Source organism: Mustela nivalis (genome assembly GCF_964662115.1).
Source record: "Mustela nivalis genome assembly, chromosome: 14".
Taxonomy (NCBI): domain Eukaryota; kingdom Metazoa; phylum Chordata; class Mammalia; order Carnivora; family Mustelidae; genus Mustela; species Mustela nivalis.
Window position 1 is genome coordinate 58,963,679 of NC_139033.1, and position 16,061 is coordinate 58,979,739.

The 16,061-nt window shown below is 40.6% G+C and overlaps 1 protein-coding gene across 2 annotated transcripts in view; it reads left to right on the plus strand.

The window, feature by feature from the left end:
- The window catches only part of B4GALT6 (beta-1,4-galactosyltransferase 6), a 67,025-nt gene that overhangs the window by 6,500 nt on the left and 44,464 nt on the right, over nt 1-16,061 (plus strand). Inside the window, exon 1 of one of the 2 annotated variants that reach the window (XM_082699603.1) lies at nt 10,042-10,224. The exons of the other annotated variant lie outside the window; for it this stretch is intronic. The gene's annotated coding sequence lies outside the window, so the exon portion shown is untranslated. Of the gene's footprint in view, nt 1-10,041; nt 10,225-16,061 lie in introns of those variants that run through there. 2 annotated transcript variants of the gene reach the window in all.

Genomic DNA, 16,061 nt, shown 5'->3' on the forward strand with positions numbered 1-16,061 from the left:
GCAGAAAGTGCTATGGTTCAGCATTGAATAGGATCTACATGGTCCCTGTCTTCATAGATCCTATAGCCAGTGAGAAATCCTCACAACTGAAGAATACTATTCTAGAGTAAAGTGAAATACCGTTTGCTAGGGAGGCGCGGGTTATGGGATGGCCCTGAGCTGGTTTAGGCATTATGGAGAAGATGAAGGTGCAGCTGAGGCCAGAAGCTTAAGTTAGGTAGTTAAAAGATGGGCTTAGGAGAAAAATATTTCATGCAGGAATGGAAGATTCGAAGGCTAAGAGGTGAAGAAGTGGAAAGTTAAAACAACAACAACAACAACAACAACAACAAAGAAACATAGGGACTAAAGCATAGAGTGCAGAGGAGAGTGTGGGCTGAAGCTAGAGAGATAAATATGGGTCTAATCGTGATCCTTATAAACTGGGTGTGAGAACTTGATGTTAGCCCAAGGACAGTTTCAAACCATTGAACTTAAATTTTGACTAGGACAGTGACACGATCAGATTTTCATTTCAGAAATATTTAGGCATTACTGGTATGAATGGATTAAAGGGAACAAGATTGCAATCAGGGAGAGCAGGTAGAGAGAGTAGGATCAAGTGTATAGTTACATTAATTTTGCAGATGGAAGAAGAGGACATAAAGATGTTTGTATTAGCAAAAATGAGATGAATATGGAGAAGAAGGTTCATTCTTGGTTGGGTAGGTATCTGAGTTATTTGTTGAGAGTGAGGCACTCAGTTTATTTGACCAAATCTTAGTATAGAGTGAACTGTTTTCTAACCCAAGTTAAAGAGATTTGGTTTCTGCCTCAGACCACACTAGAGGCTTAGTGAAGAGTTGCTGAGTGGCTGAATGTTTCTGATTAAATCACTTCTCTTGGTATGGCAGCTCCTTTGTCCTCTTACTGGCTTACTCATCAATACCATTGGGTTGTTACATATTAGATACCTTGGGAGAATATGGAGGGACGGGCTGGAATTAGGAATCCGTAGAGAAAATTGGATTGGTCTGTATGTTAATTATCTATAACTTTGTGAATTACCCCCAAATGTAGGGCTTTAAAAGAACAAATGTATGATTATCTCATAGATGCAGTGGGCTGAGAATCTGGACCTGGTTTGGCTGCATGCCTGTGGTTCAAGGTCTCTCATGAGGCTGCCGAGTGTTGAGTGTTGATCAGCCTTGTGGTCTACCCATGTGGATTTGGGCAGAACTCAGTTCCTGAGGGCTGTTGGACCAACGACCTCAGTTCTTTGCAGGCTGTTTGTTGGAGGCCTTCTTCACTTCTTGCCACATGGGCCTCTCCATAGGGCAGCTCATGACCCCATCACTTTCATCATATTTTCTTTTCTTTTTTTTTTTTTAAAGATTATATTTCTTTATTTTAGAGAGAAAGTAGTAGAGCGAGCGAGCGAGAGAGAGCATGAGCAGGGGTGAGGGGCAGAGGAAGAGGGAACCGCAGACTGTGCTGAGCAGGGAGCCCAATGTGGGACTTGGTCCCAGGAACGGGAGATCATGACCTGAGCTGAAGGCAGACACTTTACTTACTGCGTCACCCAGGTGCCCCTGCCATATTTTTTTTAGAAGAGAGTCACTCAGTCTACGTTCAGGGAATGGGAAGTGTTCTTAGAGACTTCCCACCCCAGTCGGATTGCTATTCTTGAGCAGCATTTGTAACTTAAGCTATATTGTTTCAGTATAAATGAATCTAAATCCTTTGGACTTGTGGGAAATGCAGTATTTTTGGAGGGAAGATTGATTCACTGAAATCTGACAATGCTAAATACTATTCTTCGTGTTTTTCTTTCGTGAATAAATTTGAGGTCTATTGAACAGCATGGTGGTAGGAGATAAATGACACATGTATTCTGAAGCAGTGCTTATCGGACTTCCTTTTAATGTCTGTGAGAAGTAAGAATAGCCAGGTCTGTGGATACTTCTAAAGGAGAAACTCCTAATCTAGGTTTGTAGTCTCCATATGGTACGTGTGGTAGGTATTCCAAATACCAGTTGGAATTTAGTTGGGAATGGAATGGGTTTTTCTCTTGAGGCAATGTTCTACAAGGTGGATAATTTCCTAACCCACCGTGCTGTCGGGCTTTTATTAAAGAGTGTACTGCAGAGCTTATCAGGGCACTTGACTTTGTAAGCCTTAGGCTCTGGTAGTCAGAGCAGTGGCTGCCAGTCTCCCCACCAGTGCTCTAGGTTTGAGCCTGTGTTCAAGGGCCCCACGCCATGGGAACCTTGGACACAGAGGCCATGGTGTCTGGAGCCAAAGCTTGGTGCAAAAGAAGAACCAGGAGAAAGATTCGAGATGGAGCTTCATAGAGCTGTCCCTGCCACACCCCAAACCCCATGCTTATGGAATAAAAGCCTTGTTTTAAAGAAAGAGAAGGCAAGACAGCCTCTCAAAGATTGTCATGTGCCCAGAGTCTCACATGTCATTGTTGGAAGACCTGAGGTATATACTTTTTTGGAAGAGCTGAAATGTACACCTTGGGATAGCTGACTCTTCCACTGTGCAGGAGGTGAAGGGTCTGGTCATTGATTGTTGCCCTGGGAAATGATTTGGGGGAAATATGAGCTCTGTGTTCTTTAGGTTAAAGGAACACCATATCGAAGAGAGGTGAACTTTTTTTTTTTTTTTTTGAATAGCATCAGGTAACAGTGAGGGTAGTTACAAAGAGTCAGATTTTAAGAAATCAAATCATCCTGACTGAGATACAAATAATAAAATAAGGCTTCCTAGGTGCCTCATCAAGCCAGGGGTAGATGACCACCTGTTAAAGCTGGTGAAGGTGCTCTACTTGGGAGACTGGATAGACTTCTAATAGCCTCTTAAACGCAGTGCTGCTGTGTTAAACTCTGCAGCACCCTTGCTCACCCAGCCTCAGGGCAGACCTGCTCCTCCACCTGTCTCCCACACCCCCACCCACACTGCCTTTTGTGACTCCCTTTCCCTTTCAAGCCTGCGTTTCATGTTTGTCCTAACCTCAGTAAGTGTGAAGGTGGTGGGGGGAGGCTGCAGTGACAGTGGAAAGAGGTGCATGGCGGGGATTTGTGTTTGGGAGTTCCGAAGAGCATTGATGTCTACGTTTGCAGTGGTCCCCTTCTGATCAACTTTCCTGGCTGCCTGAGACCAAACTGGCTGTTGTTACCACTGCCTCAGACCACAGTGTTCCCGTTTAATCAGAGCTGCCTGCCCCTGGCATCTCTGTCATCCCTTTTCCCTCTGAATCTGTTTTTCTTCTTTTTAATTTCTGGAGGACATGGTAATTCAGTATTTTAAGGACCGTTTCTTCCCATTTCTGCCTTTTGTCAGAACAGCAAAGAGTATACTATTACACAGGTAATGTGGTTTGAGTTGAAGATCAGGCCGATTCAAGGTTGAAAGTAGGCACCTACAATGCCATTAACATTCCTTTGCAAAATTAAGAGTTTACTCCAGTTAGTACTAGATATTTTTACTTCGTGTCTTGGATTCACTGGAGAATTTCAGGGAACACCTCAATTTTATTTTTCTCTAGTACGTGAATCATGCATTGGGCCAACCTGATTTGTTATGGTTCGTGGGTGTACTTGTTTTTGGTCATACCACAACTTGGCAAAGTTTGGTTTAAAGCGACAGCAAGAACCCTCCTCAGTTAAAATAGGAAAGCTAGCTTAAAGGATGTTCATCAGCAGTTATATTTTTGGCTACGTGGCACAGCAAAATGTTTAGGAAAACATACTTAGTAATTTTAAATCTGAAATTTATAATTAACTTTTTTTTTCTCCAGAGGCATAATAAATATGGCTTTTTGCTTTCATCTTTGTTTTCAGGATTAATTACTCGAGTTAGTAAAAGTCTTTGGCTCCACCAAATCATTGTGTGATACCATTATAATAGGAGGTAAACATAGATTCTGCTGTGTCTGAATAAACTGTGCATAAATTAGAAAGCTGTATAGAGGATTTATTTAATATAAGTTAAACTACTATAAAAAGAAGATTCTACTTTTTTGCTTGTTGTGTTTAAAGAATTACTACAAGCAGTGTTTTTCGAACATGAATGTGCTTAAGCCTTACTTAAGGTGGTTTGCATACATAAGTTTATTTCTTAGGTTTTTATTACCAGATGTGCTAATTCTGATTTTGGTTCATTTTTAATACACATCCTAGGTAATTCTGGACCCTGGGAACTTTATTTCTGACAAATACCCCAACTGATAGGTTAAAAAAAGTCAAGTGGTAGATAGGTTTATTTTTTGAAATTAATCATCTTATATCATTTGCTCTTTCACAGAAGTAAACTTACTTTTTAAAAAACCAGATTAACGTCATCATGTTTTACTGCTCACCCAGAGCTAGAGATGGCAATCATGGTGAAAAATTTTTAAAAAACCAGATTAACGTCATCATGTTTTACTGGAGCTAGAGATGGCAATCATGGTGAAAAATTTTTTTCCTCCAGAACAGAAATGGACAGGATGGACAAGCACATCCTTTAAGATAACCAAGATCCTGTGTTTCTTTGTGGGTCTGCAGTGACTATATGATTGAGTTATAAGTTGATCAGAAATTTGTTACTGTTTCTAATTATTAGAAAGTTACATTGTGATTTACTTGATAAGATTAAAAAGTGATTAAGCATATAGCCCTGCATGTTAGCCAATGATTTAAAAACATTTCATGGGGCACCTGGGTGGCTCAGTTGGTTAAGCATCTGCCTTTGGCTCAGGTCAGGCTCTCAGGGTCCTGGGATAGAGTCCCACACTGGGCTCCCTGCTAAGTGGGGAGTCTGCTTCTCCCTCTGCCTGTAGCTTCCCCTGCTTGTGCGTATTCTCTGACAAATAAATAAATGAAATCTTAAAAAAAATAAGCATAAAAAATTCATATAGCATCTGGCTATGAAAGTCCCTTTGTAATATTGTTACAGGTGAGTAGGTATATGAGATTTGTTACTGTAACCTGTCATCTAGATTGAAATATATCTTGTTTCCTTTTTAGATTTTGAGGCTTGCTAGTGTTAATGTGCCTTTACCGAAACCATTTTACATATATTACCTTCCTAATAATTAAGTTAATAGCTCAGAAATTATGACTTATGCAATTTCCAGTTTGACTTAGGGGAAGAGAAATTGGACTTTATTTTTATTTGAATCGAGGGACTTAAGGCAGGGAATTATAAGGTGCTTTGTATATTGATTTAAAAATGTGCTCTGGCTTTGGAAATCTTTTTTAAAAATTTTATTTGTTTGAGAGAGCGCGCGCGCACGCATGTGTGTGTGCATGCACGTGCACGTGTGCACAGTGGGGGAGGGGCAGAGGGAGGGAAAGGGAAAGAAAGTCTCAAGGACACTCTGCACCAGCCCATGGATCTCATGACCCTGAGATCATGACTGCACCCAAAATCAAGAGTCCGAGGCTCAACTGACTGGGCCACCCAGGCTCCCCAGCTTAAGAAATCTTTGACACTCATTTCCCACAGTGCATTCATCTCTCCTGCTTCTTTTAGAGTCATTTTCCTTTCATAAAATAAATTTGAAATTTCAAAAGATATTTTAATTGTGAAAACACAAGGAAATCGGGGATGATCGTAAAACATGTAGTTCAAATACCACTTCCACTTTTTTTTTTCTCATGATAGAATTCTTAAGAGGATAGAGATTCATTTCACATTTACTGTATGTACTCTGAAATCATTAAATTTCAACAATTCTGTAATGTTTTCTGGGTGTGATTACTTATGGTTTGATCTTTAGTATGTAATTTCATTAAGTAAATTTCCTTACTGATTGGCTTTTAAAAAAGTCTGTTTAATTGCCTACATTCTTCTTCCTCAATTCCCTCATTTTCTCCAAATTTTGCTTTTCTACAAGGTGGGGTGTAATGCTTAACTCTTGAAGCCTCTGTCCTGCTTTAAAGAAGCATGTGTTTGTTTTAAGTGAATAATAGTGAACTAATACATGACAGTGCAGATCAATATCTTGTGTTAGATAGTGTTATCATATTTTCAGGTTCGGAGTCTATTTTTAGAATTATTAGCTAAGTGTAAACTAGCCTGAACTGATGATCTGATTGTTTTGAAGGTACTTCTGTGGTTTTAGCAGTTTATGCTTTTTCAGGATTTTGATTTTTACTGAGGAACCCCTTGGAGACGTTAGTTTCTGCTGTTTGGCAGACTGTAGGCATTCAGTAAATAACTGTCCAACAAACACATGTCTCCACCCTAAACATCTTTAATAAGACTGTTGGAAGTCCAATTTTATTTAAAAATATTTAATTGTGATTATTATTCAAGCACAAATAATCTCTCAAAATAACAAAACTGCTTAACTGCAGAGTGGAAATGGTGAAAGCACCAATTGTAAAGAATTTCTTGTTAATTTTTAGTGTCTACGTCAGCAAAGCTGTAGCTGTTGGCTAAGATCTAAAATAGAGCTATACTGTATATAGTCACGGAATTCATTATTCCTTGATAAAATGGGATTCTGAATGCAGAGTTCTTTCATTCTCTTAATTCATTAGTCAGCCCATGACTCACTTGAAAGATGGGGAGGTTGTTATTCTAGGCTGGTAATTATTTGCACTACAGATTTCCTTGAGCCCATACCTGGCTTTGAATTACTGTCAGTGTGATAAGATACTCTGCTTAAATAGTACTTTGACATAAAGTGAAAGTATGTTGTTTTCAACCCAAGCAGTACTTTGGTCCTAGGCAAAACATGAGCAATATTTCATATATAGTCTGGCCTGATCCTGGGGTTTACAACATTATTACCAGAGATAATATGTTTAGCTTTACCATCTTGGGTGAGTCATTTCTGAGAATTAGTTGAACAAGGGCTAAATGTGGGTAGAAGAAAACCTTTAAGGCATCTGCAGCCGATACTTAGAAGATCATTGTGAGATCTGATAGATTCAGAGATACCAGATTCAGATGTCTGTAGTAATATCCAGGGGCATATATAAGTGGTATTTTGCTTTTTTTCCACCTCATTTATTTCTGTATATGTTCTGTAGCTAATATGGGAAATGGTTTTCTCTCCTGTAGCCTTTAGTGCCCCTTCGGATTTCCTCCTTCTCTTTTCACTGGTTGAGATTTGGCTTATCCCTCCTTTCTTACTCGCTCATTACTTTTTACACTAAGGATTTCTCTCTCTCTCTTGTGCGCGCGCTTTTTTTTTTTTTTTTTTTTTTTGGCCCCTCCCTCTCCTCTATGACTTTCAGCCATGGCTTCTTCTGCCATTCAGACCTGTCCTTGAATCCCAGTTCTTAAATTCTATCTATGCAACTTGCCTTTGAGTTTGTTTTTTGATATTTTAAATGGGGAAAAGTTATACCTGCACCATGTGCTGATGTATTAGTTTCCTAGGACTGCCATATGAATTATCACCCACTGAGTGGCTTAAAACAACAGGAATTTATTCTCTCCCAGTTCTGGAGGTCAGGAGTCTGAAATCAGTTGTTGTCAGGACTGCGCTCTCTCTGGAGTCTCTCGAGGGGGATCCTTCCTTGCTATTTCCAGCTTCAGGTGCCTGTTGGCATTTCTTGCCTTCCTGGGCTTGTGGTCTCTTCACTCCAGTCTCTGCCTCCATCTTTACCTTGCTCACTTCTGTGTGTGTGTGTGTGTGTGTGTGTGTGTGTGTGTATGTAAAATATCCCTTTCCCTTTTCTTATCTGAGCATTTGTCATTGGATTTAGAGCCCACCCAGATAATCCAGGATGATCTCCTCATCTCAAGATCCTTAGTTACATCTGCAAAGACTCCTTTTCCAAATAACATTTTCACGGCTTCTGGGAATTAGGATGCACATACTTTTGGGGGGACCCCATACCACCTGCTACATACATGTACACATGTGTGCACACTCTCAGGGAGGGGCAGATGGGGAAGGAAAGGGAAAGAATCTCACGGGGACCGTGTGTGCTGTGCACAGAGAAATGTACAGATAGAGGCAGAGACTGGAGTGATGTGACCATGAGCCCAGGAAGGCAAGAAATGCCAGCAGGCACCTGCCTGATACAGGGGCTCCATCTCATGACTCTGAGATCATGACCTGAGCTGAAACCAAGAGTCAGATGCTTAACTGCCTGAGCCATCCAGGCATCCTTCCCTTCTCTTTAGAAGCCTCTGCCCACCAGCATTCTCCATGCCGGCATGATTTTGGCAGTTAGTACCGACATATCTCATTTTATTATGCTTCACTTTATTGTGCTTTGTAGATAATGGGTTTTTATAAATTGACGGTTTGTTGCAATCTTATATTAAGCAAGCCTGTTACTGCCATTTTCCCAACAATCTCTGCTTACTTCGTGTCTCTGTGTCACATTTGATAACTGTAATATTTCAAAACTTTTCATTATTATGATATTTGTTATGGTCATCTGTGTTCTTTGCTAATACTACTGTAATTGTTTTGGGTATCATGATCTTTGCCCATATAAGACAGCAAGTACACTTAATTGATAAAAGCATGTGTTCTGACTGCTTTACTGATGGGCCATTCCCCATCAGTCTCCCTCTCCTTGATCCTCCCTGTATTTCCTGAAACATAACAGTATTGAAATTAGGCTAATTAATAATCCTACAGTGGCCTCTAAGTGTTCACCTCAAAGGAAGAGTCCCACATCTCTCACTTGAAATTAAAAGCTAGAAATGAGGGGTGCCTGGGTGGTTCAGTAGGTTAAGATTCTGCCTTGGGATTAGGTCATGATCTCAGGGTCCTGGGATCAAGTCCTACATCAGGCTCTCTGCTCTGCAGGGGGCCTGCTCCCCCCACCGCTCTGCCTGCTTCTCTGCCTATTCGTGATCACTCTTTCTCTCTGTCAAATAAATAAGATATTTAAAAAAAAAAAAAGAAAGCTAGAAATGATATGCTTAATGAGAAAGGAATGTCGAAAGCCAATAGGCAGAAGGATGGACCTCTTGCACCAAATAGCCCAGTGAATGCAGAGAAATGATTCTTTTTCTTTTCTTTCCTTTCCTTTTCTCTCTTTTTTATCCCTCCTTTTAAAGGTTTTATTTCTTTATTTATCAGAGAGAGAGAGAGAGAGAGAGCACAAGCAGGCAGAGTAGCAGGCAGAGGCAGAGAGAGAAGTAGGCTCCTTGCTGAGCAAGGAACCGGATGTGGGACTCGATTACAGAATCCTGGGATCATGACCTGAGCTGAAGGCAGAGGCTTAACCAACTGAGCCACCCAAGTGTTCTGTTCTTTTCTTTTCCTTTCCTTTCTTTCCTTCCTTCCTTTCTTTCTTTAAGATTTTACTTATTTGAGAGAGACAGAGGGCATGAGCACGCTAAGAGAGAGGGACAAGCAGACTCCCCACTGAGCTGGGACCCCCCCCCCCACCCCGACACGGGGCTCCACACAGGGCTTAATCCCAGGACCTTGTGATCATGACCTGAGATGAAGGCAGATGCTTAACCAACTGAGCCACCCAGGCACTCCTAGAGGAATGGTTCTGGAAGTAAATGAAAAGTGTTACTCCAGTGAACACATGAGTGATAAAAAAATGTGAAACAATCTTGTTGCTGAAGTGGGAAAAGTTTTAGTGGTTTGGTTAGAAGATCCAACCAGCGACAACAGTCCCTGAAACCAGAGCCTAATTCAGAGCCAGGCCCTGCCTCTCTTCAGTTCCATGAAGGCGGAGAGAGGTGAGGAAGCTGCGAGAGAAAAGTCTGAAGCTGGCAGAGAGTGGTTCACGAGGTTTAAAGAAGGAAGCTGACAGAGTAAGGTGGAAGCAGCAAGTGTGGATGTAGAAACTGTAACAAGTGATCCGGAAGGTCTAGTTAATTAATGAAGGTGGCTACACCAAACAACAGATTTCCAGTGTAGACAAAACAGTTTTCTATTGGAAGAAGATGCCTCCTACGACTTTTTATAGGTAGAGAAGGGGAGTTAGTGCCTGGTTTCAAAGCTTCAAAGAACAAGTGGACTTTCTTCTTAGGTGGGGGCTAATGGAGCTGGTGACTTCAAGTTGAAGCCATTGCTCATTTTCCATTCTCTAAGTCCTAGGATCCTGAAGAATTATGCTAAATCTACTCTGCCTGTGCTCTAGAAATGGAAAAACAAAGCCTTGATGAGAGCAAATTTTCTTACAACGTGGTTTACTGAATATTTTAAGACTACTGTTGAGACCTCCTGCTTAGAAAAAAAAGGTTTCTTATAAAATATTGCTGCTCGTTGACAATGTACCTTGTCACTCAAGAGCTCTGATGGAAGTATGCAATGAGGTAAGTATTTTCTTGCCTGCTAACATAACATCAATTCTGGAGCTCATGGGTCAAGGAATCATTTTGACTCTCAAGTCTTATTTAAGAAATAAATTTCATAAAGCTTTACCTGTCATACACAGTGATTCTTCTGATGGATCTGGGCAAGGTAAATTGAAAACTTTCTGGAAAGGATTCCCCTTTTTAGATCCCAATAAGAACATTTATGATGGGAAGGGGTTCAAATATCAGCATTACCAAGAGTTTGGAAAAAGTTGTTTTCCTCCCTGATGGAGAACTTTGAGGGATTCAAGACTTCTTGGAGGCAGTCACTGGAGATGTGGTGGAAAGAGCAAAAGCACTAGAATGAGAAGTGGAGCCTGAAGATGGGACTGAACTCCTGCAGTCTCATGAGGATGAAGAGTTGCTTGAGATGCTTCTACTCCTGGTAAAGATGCTGTGAAGATTGTTGAAATGACAATAAGAGATTAGAATATGATATAAATTTAGTTGAGAAAGCAGTGCAGTGTTGGAGAGGATTGACTCCAGTTTTGAAAGAAGTTCTAGTGTGGGTAAAATGCTATCAAACAGCGTTAGTGTGCTACTGAGAAATCACTGATGAAAGGAAGAATCATTTGATGTGGCAAACTTCATTATTATCTTATTTGAAGAAGTTGCCACAGCCGTGCCAACCTTCAGCAATCACCACTCTGATTGATCAGCAGCCATCAACACTGAAGCAACTCTCCATCAGCGAAAAGGGTATTACTTGCTGAAAGCTCAGGTGATGATTAAGTTTTTTTTTTGCAATAAAGTATTTTTAAATTAAGGTATGTACATTGATTTTTAAGACATAATGCTATACTATAGTATAAACTTTTATATGCACTGTGAAAGGAAAACATTTATTTGACTCAATTAATTGCAATATTTGTTTTATTGTGGTGGTCTGCGGCAGAACTGCCATGTCTCTGAGGTATGCCTGTGCTCAGCTCAGAACATTCCCTCTCTGCTTCATCCCCTACTGATGCCCCTGTTGGTAGCCATCAGACAGTCTGGGGCTTGTCTTCCTTCCTCTTGTCTGGCCACATCAGGTCCTTGTAGTTGTGACCTGCTCTCTCTTGAACCTCCCCAGACCATAGTCTTCCTAACCCTTACACTTCTGGGACTTTCTCACTTATTGTTAACATGACTTCCTTTTTTTTTTTTTTATTTATTTATTTGACAGACAAATCACAAACAGGCAGAGAGGCAGGCAGAGAGAGAGGAAAGGAAGCAGGCTCCCTGCTGAGCAGAGAGCCTGATGCAGGGCTTGATCCCAGGACCCTGAGATCACGACCCAGGCCGAAGGCAGAGGCTTTAACCCACTGAGCCGCCCAGGCACCCCATCTTATCTTCACAATGACCTCGAGTCCCTCCCCTCTTTCCTCCTATTTTTTTTCTCACCGTCCATCTACTTAGACCTTGACAAATTATTTTTCATTGCTGCCAAACTCTACTCAAGTTGGATTGTTGACTGCTGGATGTGCTGTGTGCCCGTGCACCCCAGAACCTCTGCTTCTGTGGTCCCCTCAGTGGAACTGTTCCTTTCCATCCTTCCTCCTATTTCCTTCAGTACCTTAAAGTTAAATTTACTCTTTCTTCCCTCTGCTTAGGCCACAGTCATGCTCAGTTTTCTCCTGTCTAAAAAAAAAAAAACTTCCTTGACCTTGCTCTCACTTCTCTCTTCTTAAAATTGCTTTTACTTTGTCACTATCCTCTTTATTCTTTGCTCCTTGCCTTTTGTTTCCATTACTTTCCAGAAACTTCTTTTAAAGATTGACAGTGATCCCCTACCAGCATTTTTTTTTTTAAAGATTTTATTTATTTATTTGCCAGAGAGAGAGAGGGAGAACACAAGCAGGCAGAGCGGCAGGCAGGGGCAGAGAGAGAAGCAGGCTCCCCACTGAGCAAGGAGCCTGATGTGGGACTCGATCCCAGGACCCTGGGATCATGACCCGAGCTGAAGGCAGCAGCTTAACCAACTGAGCCACCCAGGCGTCCCCCCTACCAGCATTTTTAAGAGGCTGCATTGTATGGTGGAAAGGAGCTAGACCACTGGAGTCAGCCTGCTGGGGTTTGAATTCTGGCTCCACCCCCAGCTAATAACTGTGCGACCTTGAGCAAGTTAGATAACTCCATTGTTCAATTTCTTGATCTGCAAAATGGGAATAATATTAGTACCTACCATTATAGGATTGCTTGTAAGGATTAATTAGGTTAGTATATGTAAAGCTCTTCGAAGGATGCTTGAAAAGGGTATGTACCAAACATTAGTGTTTTATTTTTTTTAAACTATTATTTTTTAGTCTTTTTTTTTTTTTTTTTAGCCTCTGTGGTATTTGATATGGTTGACCATTTCCTCTTCACTGTGTTCAAGCTCAGACTAATTCATCTGGGGCCTTTTATCTTTGTGACCCTCTTTGTGGTCTCTTTCCATGTGTCTGAACTGTACTTTCTTATCCCTTTTCTGGATAATTTTTCCTTACGGTGATTGACCACCATAGTTCCTACCCTTATAGGAATGTCACCCCCCATTTTTTTTTTTTTCCCTTTCTTAGCTCCAGTCCTGCACTTACAATGTACCTAACCAACATAATCTCCCTCTTAAAATCAGCTCCTGGCTGGATTACTTTTTGGTAACAGACCTGTGGCATGTATCATAGTATGGGACCAGGGGGACGCTGTGTCTGAAGCCTCTGAAGCTCAGGAAAGCTTTCCAGATCAGTGCAGACTGGCACATTCTCCTTGTCCGGAATACTGTTTTCAGTGAACAGAGCTGGATGTGGAAAGGCTTGGGGAGACACATTACTAGCAAGTGCATTCCTTAGTTTCCTTAAGCCGAGAATTCCATCTCTTGCTTCACAAACCGAGGGTAGGATGTCTAGCTGTTGTAAACTTGATTTTTTTTTTTAAAGATTTATTTATTTGACAGAGAGAAATCACAAGTAGACAGAGAGGCAGCCAGAGAGAGAGAGAGAGGGAAGCAAGCTCCCTGCTGAGCAGAGAGCCCGATGCGGGACTCGATCCCAGGACCCTGAGATCATGACCTGAGCCGAAGGCAGCAGCTTAATCCACTGAGCCACCCAGGCGCCCTGTAAACTTGATTTTTGAGTGTTTTTTTTTTTTTTCAAAGTTGTAGGTATTCCACTACCCCCACCACCTCCCACAAAGCAGACCTAGGTAAATAGGTTAAATGTATGTCTCACAAAGCAGAGGCAAATAGCAAATTAACTAGAGTAGAGAACAGGGCATGATTTTAATTAAGCAGTGGTAGTTTTTTTTAGTGTATTTCTGAGTTTTCTAAATACCAAAGGGCAAAGCTGATAAAGATTTCCCTGTTTTCTGAAATGCAATTTCTCTTACTTGGAATAGAAATTTTTGACAAAGATTTCCTCTAACTTGCTGGTTTACCAGGAAGATGTACCTAATAGTAATTAGTGGTCATATAGTTATTTGAGTGTGGATTAACAGCTTAAGGTGTCTGGAAATCCGACAGTTGGAACTACTCTCATGCTCGGTTAGTGTGCCTTGCAATACTTTGACACACCGCATTCTTCCTGTTAGCAATGACTATTTAAACAAAACACCTTCATTCCCTAATGGGTTTTGATCTTTAGGGATTAAACCCGTGAGGACTATTAACCTAAGGACTATAACTCAATTAGCTGTAAATGATTTAAAATAAACTAATAGATTCTCCATTTGGAGAGCTTGGTATCTTGCCTTCCTTAATTTTTTCTCTATCCATCTAATGAATAGTAAATGTATTCTTTTGTCACAGTTGTCATCAGTCTTTTTTTTTTTTTTCCCCTGTATAAGTTTGTTACCTGATGTTTTGGAAGTTTTTAGGATAATTTACCTTGAGGATTCTTCTTTTCTCTACCAGATCTTTTCTTTGCTGTTCAAGTCTGACTTGGCTTCCCGATGTCAGACAATATTCTTTATGTGAATAGGTGTGTTAAAGATTCAGTTCCCAGGGCACATGGATGGTCTCACCTATCGCATCCTGGCTTGGGCCAGTATTGTTTTGAGCCACTCAGTTCTGCTGCCATATGATAGGTCCTCTCTGTGGTTTGGCGCAGAACAGATGTTACAAGATATTAGATCACTGATAACAAATTTCATGTGTAACTTTAGGATTCAGTGCTCCAAGGTGTTGTAAGTTAGAATTAGTTTTCTATTTGATGGTTTTCCTCTGCATCATTTCGGTTGAATTTTAGATCTTGGCTTTTGCTAGTGTTAGTTGGCTTTTATTGAATGTTTTTCTGCATTTTTGGTTGGCTCTTTTTGTTTTCATTTTTCACTTTATCTCTTTTTTCTTTTAGAGTCTACTCAAGAGTAAAACTTCAATAAAAACTTGTATTTGTAACCTGAGGGGTGTAATAAATTCAAGCCTAAACAAGTTATATCTAATTATAGGATTGCTTTCTAGAGAGGATGTAGACACGCTCTTAAAAATGATTGAGGTAAACTTATGTGAAGTTGGATTTCTGTTGTTTTCTCTGTTATGGATTGAAGGTAAAAGGAGAAGTATTATTGTATTCTGCTTCTCTAGTTTATTTATTGTCTTTTGTACTTTGAGCATGTTAAAATTTACATAAAAAATGGAAAAGGAGGGACATCTGGATGGCTCAGTCTTTATTAACCATCTGCCTTTAGCTCAGGTCATGATCCCAGGCTCCTGGGATCAAGCCCCACATCAGGCTCTTTCCTCAGCAGGAAGCCTGCTTCTCTCTCTCTCCCCCTGCTTATGTTCCTTCTCTCCTGGTGTCTCTCTCTGTCAAATAAATAAATAAAATCTTAAAAAAAATGGGAAAGGAGGGGGTGCCTGAGAGGCTCAGTCAGTTAAGGGGTTAAGCAGTTAAGCTTCAGCCTTCAGCTCAGGTTATGATCTTGGGGTCCTAGGGATGGAGCCCCTCATCAGGCTTCCTGCCCAGCGAGGAGTCTCCTCCTCCCTCTCCCAACTCACGCACATGTGTTTTTTCTCTCTCATATACTGTCTCTCAAATAAGGAAATAAAATCTTTAAAGGTGGTAGTAAACATCACATTTTGCTCATCTCTCTGTAGCAACTGAGGGAAGTAGAGCAGGGCCCAGAAAATGAGTTGAATTTAACATTTTTTATTTTGGCATTCATTTTTTGAGAGCATCATCAGTGTTCAGGGCTGACTTATTTTAAAATTGGAAGAGTCATTAACTGAGACTTGCAGTTTTTTGTTTTTGCCATGAAAATGATCCTCTTCCTCTTGATTGAATGGAGTGTATGATTTTTTTGGCTGTATGCTTGGAGAATGGAGAGTAGAAAGGGCTTTAGAGAACATCTAAGGCAATACACCGACTGTATTAGGTGAGGAAACTGAGATTCAATGAGTTGTCTAGAGTTGTGCATTGTGCTTACAGAATCAGGACTGAGAAAGAAAGGATCTTTTGATTACCCCTGTGCTTCTCTGAGGAGTGCTGGCATCTCAGAACGCAGAGATTTTTGTCATCTTTGTCAGTTGACCAGTTTCTCCCAAAGCAAGAAATTAGGGGCCTAGTTTTGAAGCACTTAACACAAAGAATTAAATGTACCAACTTGAAAATGCACATTGATTTTAATTGTGTCTGCTTTTACCATCCTGGTAGATAAATTTGTGATTGAAAGGGAGTATAAAAGTTCTTAAGTAATTAACTCAGTAGAGAGAAATTACCAAAATAGGTATTGATTCTAGGTCATTCTGCCCCCTAACTCTCCTTCCCCAAACACAGTGAGAATTTAGGAGAATTTAGGAGATCCATTTCAAGAGTCATATTCATACTAGCTGTTATGGTGATTTA